This window comes from Formica exsecta, unplaced genomic scaffold, assembly GCF_003651465.1.
Source record: "Formica exsecta isolate Colony F162 unplaced genomic scaffold, ASM365146v1 scaffold32, whole genome shotgun sequence".
Taxonomy (NCBI): Eukaryota; Metazoa; Arthropoda; class Insecta; order Hymenoptera; family Formicidae; genus Formica; species Formica exsecta.
The window spans coordinates 483,007-490,368 of record NW_021850453.1 but is presented as its reverse complement, the minus strand read 5'-3'; the positions used below and the strand labels follow the sequence as shown (position 1 = coordinate 490,368).

At 32.9% G+C, this 7,362-nt stretch overlaps 1 protein-coding gene across 2 annotated transcripts in view; it reads right to left on the bottom strand.

The window, feature by feature from the left end:
- The window catches only part of LOC115238035, a 32,538-nt gene that overhangs the window by 24,229 nt on the left and 947 nt on the right, over positions 1 to 7,362 (bottom strand). The window lies entirely within an intron of this gene.

Sequence of the window (7,362 nt, the reverse complement as noted above, 5' to 3'; positions counted from 1 at the left end):
CTCGCTGCGTATTGGATTTTCGCTTTTGATGGTCTCTGCGACACAATCGGAATCCGGGTATATATCTCAGGAAAGCGGATTTTCGAAACGTGTATTACAGCCGGGTCACGTGTGTCGAGAGTCCTTTAGCCGGACCAGACATCTGATCGACATTAACGAAACAACGCGATGCGCATGGGTCGCTCTCGCTTGTTCTCGTTCGCGCGCGCGCGCGCCCGTACGTTATCGATTACTCGCAGAGGGGTTATCACCCTTGTCGGGTGCTCTTGCTTGCACAGGCCGGTGCACACGCCTGTGCGATCGCGCGCGTTAGCGTGCCCGTGAAATTACAATGGCCGACAGCCCGTGCCTACAACCGTACGATGATGTACGCGGCTACTCCTTCGAATGATGCCGAATTAAATGAAGCGGCAAACCCATTTGATTATTTCATCTCGGCGAATCTTCCACACCGACATCGATCGTTTGCGTGATTTCGATACGCCTCAGTTTATAGGTGCGATATAGATCCTTCTCTATGACTCTCGAGATTAAATCCGCGCGAACAGATACCGCGTCGTATAATCTCGTTTTATTACGATTTTGATATCCTCTTGCGTACGTAATAAATGGCAAAAGTTCGAACTTTATAACTCGCGCACTTTCTTTTGTTACCCGCGCGATGATGATAATGCGATCAAACAGATTGACGAGCACGAAAATACATGCAAGCGACCCTGCTTTATTCGTTGTTTTATATTATCGTCTATTTTAACGAGAGAAAGTTTCACGATGCGACTTATGTCAATTTATGACTCGTGTGAACGCTATCTGTCGCGTGTCTCCGTCATTTGAACAGAGTTAATAACTATCGACATAATTATAAAAATGATATTAAACGCGTCGTTAAGTTATCTTTTGTTACAATCGGTATGTTTAATTTGTTATGAGAATCTATAACACTCGATGCAGGACAGCGTGTGTAACTGGACACTTTGTTTTGCAGATCCACCAAGTCACGTACGCGCGTCAACGATGTTAAATTAAACGATAAACAATGATGCTCGTCGAAAAATTTATTTTACATTTGACTATAAATATGACTCCCACAATTTATACGAGCGTTTTCAAAATCGTATATCGCGAATGTTGTGTCATAATAATTTTATTCGAGGACTGTTATTTCGGCGTTAATAATTATTTATTTCATAATTATTTTATTTATTACGTGAGCATGTGTTATTTCATGAATATCGAAGAGATTTTTTTTATTATTGATAGCTTTAATTTTTTATTTGTTATGGAATGTGTATTACTGTTGCAGATTTAAAAAACTGCAATTACAAGTAAATGATACGTTAATAACAATATGTAATGTATACAATATTTTTATTGTTTGCAAGAATTTTTGCAGGATGTGTGCTGTACATTTCGGATATTTGAAACATTTATTATAAAACCGCATGAGATATATTGTGACTTATTATAATTGAAAATAGCAATTGCTATTCGCGTATGTTCTTATAAATAATTAAGTAAATTATACTACTATGAAATTTTAATGAGTAAAACTATTTTGCGGCAAATATAAGATACATCAGTATACGTCATGCATTATTGCGAATTTAATTCCATGCGATGTTTACCAACATATTGCGTATTATATTACATATCACTTATTTATTCACCCGCTTTATATACAGTTCGATATTTCGGACGAATAAGTATAAATATTTTAATTGTGTTACACGTTCTGCAATGCTTCGTGAAATTATCCAATATTAATATTGTATTTTGCATTGACGAAATTTGTTAAAGTATGTAAAAATATTGGCACGCGAAATATCTCATTTTCATCAATATGCTTGTCGAATATCTCGTCGTTCTGCTATAATGCATGACATAAAATCGAGCGGTGTCGAAATTAAGCAAATATTTGTAGTTCAATGTAGATTCGCAATAAATTTAAAATGGCTCGATTAACCTGGAGATAGATGTTATCGACAAGTGTATCGATATTTATTTATTTTATTTGAGAAATGTCAATTAAGCGACTATAGGAAAAATAAATACAGCTATTCGGATACATCCATTTGAAAAATTTGGTGATATTTCTGATAAATTACATTCATTAAAATTGTACATTTTATGATATGCGTATGAAATAAGTCATGAGATTTCAGTTTAAAATGTTTTTTAAGCATTTTTTTTATTTTTTTCTATGTTTTTTTATAACGGTATTTTGTTGCATATGTGATATATTGATGCAAAATCGCGGAATAATTATGAGCTAACGGTATGTATTATATCTATAAAATTTCGAACGAATTTGATTAATGAAATTATTATCTAGAACCAAATTGTGAAATAGGCCAAGTATTATTCGCTCTAAATCTATAAGTAAAATTATATTTCCTCAAAAACTGCGTTATTATTGCCTAAAACTATCGAAAAATAATTAATGTATAAACTATGTGAATCCTTCTTTCCAACGATATTGCGCCCAAGGGTAAGTTATGTTTACGAATTGCTTGGGCGTTTGTCCCATTTATGCAAACGACGGCACACTGGTTTTTTTATTTTTCTTCTCGTGGCGTGCACAGGTATGCTAGGAATGCATCTGCATAAATGAGGCTAGACGATATACGTGCGCGTAGACTCGTTGTGAACGTGCTTTAATGGTGCGACCCCGACACGTCCGCGAGTTTATCTCGGCCTTATACCTGCTGCTTCATGGGATTCCCGTACATGCTTTTCATCCTTCCAGTTACATCGTAAACCCTCCGTTCGCTCGCGACCCCTCTCTGCCTTTACGCTTCTCTCGGACAACATTCTCATCACGGTTTGTTCAGCCTAGATCCCTTCCGCGAGGGCGAGTAGACGCGCGTATGATACAGTGTATTATACCCCGCGCATTACATGTATATGTATACCTTCTCGATCTTATACGATCATTATGCTATAAATAACTTGACCCATAAATTTTATGCAGGGACATTTGTGAAACTAGCAATACCTTAAGTCTTTCTCATACTCAGAGATAGTATTTGAAATAGAAAATGAAAATACGTACATATATTCTCTCTAAGCTACTTCTATCAAGCTATTTCTCCTACTAGGTTATATAAATGGTTAATGAAATAATTCACATTTGTATATTGCAATAGAAATTTTATTTGGAATGTTTAGTTGATTTTACGAATCAAAAATGTGCAAAGTCATCATACGATTACATACGTTATATGAAATTTACCAATGAAGAAACAATCGCATTTACATATGGTATTTCACTAAATACTAAATCGAGCGAGAACAATAGAATAATAAATGTTATAGCTATGATATGGTATAATAGAAATAATATTTGAAAATGCAGCTAGTTTTTTTATGCAACTATTGTAAGAAATCGAATCCTGCAATACAGACAGTAATATACATGTTTCTAAACGACACTTTTAAGTTTTTTGTTATTTTACAATATATATGTGTATATATTTTATATATATATATATATATATATATATATATATATATATAATATTTCTTTCATCATGAACTACTTTATAAGAGTAATGAGCACGAAAAATTCGATAATTCGCTTTAATGCGTTCTTTAGAAGTATAAGAATCTTTGCTATCATATCGGTCTTGCGCACAATAGAAATATTTTCGCTCATGCGACGCACTTGCACCCGCGGGCCTACAATAGAAAGACAATAAAGATGAATTAACCATGAAATATTCATCCTTTTTTTATTTTCAATTCGTGTTCACATCCTGTATAAAGATCACTAAACTCTATTCATGCTGCTAATACTGGCGCCCAAAACTCAAGCTATGATAAAAAGCTTTCATGGGTAGCAACTAGTTGAAAATTAAACTCTATATTGATGTAATATTTTCTGCTTGACCTTTGGAGAGATAAATTTTTTCTACTAAACGAATTTCGTGTATTAACATTTCTATTAATATATTTTTCGAATCGCTACCCAGTAAGCAATTTGATAACAAATTGTTGCCAAATTGGCATCAAATTCGCTCAAAACTTGGTAACAAATCCAGTGCCATCTGTGTCCGCATTAAGCTTGTGTTTTGGTGACAAAGCTTGCTGACATAACCTGACAGCAAATTGATGGCAAAAACCGAGCAAAGCTTGACATGATTTGACGTCAAATTGGTGGCAAAAATCGAGCAAGATCTGCGCAAGACAATCTGACAGCAGATTGTCAGCAAAAACCGAACAAATTCTGCAGCTTTTGGCCATTCATATAAAACAGTATATTTAAATGGATTTAAAGTCTCAACCCTAAGTAACAAAATGATGATAAGTTTTGGTCATAAAATGATCATTAAATAATCAGACATTATATAAAATCATATATTAATGTGTTAAAACATATAGGTAAATTTAAATAATTTAATTTGTAAAATTAAAGATCTTTTTGGACAGAAATTGTTCGAATAAGTGAAAATCGAACAATTATTTGTCCGATTTGTCAAAAATCAGTTCAATATTTGAATTTCTTGTATAAGAATTGTGTCAAAAATTGAACTGATAGAAATATATATATTATAATATTATTAGCATTTTGCAGGCTTTATATACACTCATGACAAGAATTTGAATACGGGTATAGATAATGAATAACGCGCCGCATAGCGATAAGCGACTGAACTATTTTATAATACTTTGTGCTAAGCTGCAGATTCTGTTCGGTTTTTGCTGCCAATTTGCCATCAGATTGCGCACTTCAGACCTTGTTCAGTTTTTGCTGACAATCTGATGTCAGTCATGTCAGCAAGGTTTGCTCGGTTTTTGCCGCCAATTTGCTGTCTAGTTATGTTAGCAAGCTTTGCTTGGTTCTTGCCGGCAATCTGCCAGCTTAATCGGTAATAACAACTCTTGTACCAAATTTGTAGCCTTTTTGCTGACAATAATTTGTAGCAAGCACTTGGCAATATCTGTTAGAACAGATGTGGCTGACTGGGTATTTATGAATTTCAGTGCAACGATAAATGATCAAAAGAGAGAGAGGAAGGGAAGTGAAATTTGACCAATCAGGACAAAGAAATTTTAGTCCCTTTTGTTCTGATTGGTCAAATTTCAATCTTGAATCTTGAATCTCAATCTTCAATGCGTAGTCTGATACGGGCTTAAGGAAAAGAGAGGGAGGATTAAAGGGGGAAAGGAGGGAGAAAGGGAGAGAGAGAGAGAGAAAGAGAGAGACGTAAGTACCTCTTTCAAAAAATAATTATTTATTTATACATTTATATAAATATTCCTCATATTATTATAAATTAATTTTCCTTTTTACTGCTATATTAATGGAGAGGATGATTTCCTTTAATATTTTCTTAAATGAAGAATGTGCGGCCGCTGTTATCGCTACTCTTGCGATCACTACTGCCACTATTCTTGCAGTTGCCGCTGTTCTGCATCTTGTCATTCCTATTACTGTTTCTCATCTCGTTCCTCCTGCCGCTGCTGCTATCCCTGATTGTGTCGCCCTTCCTGAAGCTGCCGCTGTTGCTCCGCATGCCGTTTCTTTTGCCGCTACCACTGGATTCGCCGTCCATACTCTGTCTTCTGTTCTTACTTCTGTTGCTGCTGCAGCAACTCTTATCTTGATGTTCATGTATCCGCCGATAATGCTTCAAATAATGTTTTGTTGATAAAATTAAAAGTATTTTTTATTGGAGATTTCCGTCCTTTAAAGAGTGCAATAGCCTCATATTTTCCTATGTACTGTAAAAATGTGTGTTCTTCGTACTAATTAGTTTTATTTTTACGAGAAGATATTATAAATTCCATTCTCAAACATAATCTTAATCTACAAGGTAGCATATAAGTTGTGATCAAACTCGGATCTACCGATTATCAGACGACCGCTTTATCCACTGAGAGAGAGAGAGAGAGAGAGAGAGAGAGAGAGAGAGAGTAATTCAGTTTTCTTATTTTTTCCAAAAATAATTTTATTTTCTAAAAATTACAGATTAGAAACGGAAAAAAAGAAAATTGGCATTCGGCCCTAAGAAAAAAGATATGTAAAATTTTCATACAGTCTTCTTTCTCAACATTATTATTGGGAGCATAAGCAGAGTGGCAGAGAAAGATCAATTAATAAAATAAATACTTTAATAATTAAACCCATTAATGTAATATCTCAGACATATCCTTAGGATTTTTATTATTTTTTGAAATGTATGTATAAGATAATTGATAAATATATAATACTGTATACAATATAACAAATTTCTTATATTTTCAGATTTCTTCTAAAAATGACTTTTAAGTTGCGAAATTTATTAGACACTAGAATTGACTTGCATTATGTTACGTACAAGTAATATTTTATTTAAGTTAACATAATTACAATATTTTATTATGAATACAGAAATAGCTTGAATAACTCTACATATCCTCTACGCAATCTCATTGGTTAGATATATAATTAATAATGAACATTTTCCCCACAGAAATATATTTTTATGAAATCTTTATAATTAAGAAATTAGTAAGGTTCTCATGTAAAACACAAATTAAAATTTCCCGGGCTAATAAGCCAAATGCGGATGGTATGCGTCAGTTTCAAAGAAAATTAATTTTTCTTTTAAATGAACGGTTGTGTGCGCACAGAACACAAATTTTCCTTGGATACCAAGTAATTAAATGAACCGTATTTCGAGATTTTTATTTTAATGAACGGTTCCTCCCGCTTTCCTAAATCTTTATTGTTTCTGAAAGAGATTTGTGAGGAACAGAAAAAAGAAAATTCTCCATCAAACCAAGATATGTTTGTCCGAAGGACTTTGTAGAAGTCTTATGTGTCATCTTAAAAGTAATGAAAAAGTTACGAAAAGTTAGACACTATTTTATATTACATTTAAAAGTGACATAAAAATTCGACAGCAATTCCAAATGTGGATCAAAAGTTATCCTAATGAGAAGTAGAAGTTTTTATATGTGCTCTTATGAAAACATAACATTGTTACGTATAGTAAAGAAAAAATATTGACAAAAAAAAATCTCAACTTTTTTTTGTAAAAGTGATCACATACACATACTCTTTAAGTATTTAAGATAATTTATGCGAAGTTTTATTATATAAGTCACAGATTAATTTTTCGTAAATAATTAGAGTTTATTAGAATTTGGAGCTATGCGTATCTTTGATGTCGAAATATTCATATTTATATAGTATATTCATATATTATCTTTTTCACATATTATTTTTTTAAAGTTTCATACAACGAATATTCATATTCAAAATTTTTACAAAAATTCCAAAATTTTATTCTCCGTTGAGAATATTAGAAAAATCGGATATGATAGCAAATAATGTAAATAAATTAATAATAAATTAATAAAAATATATTATACTGA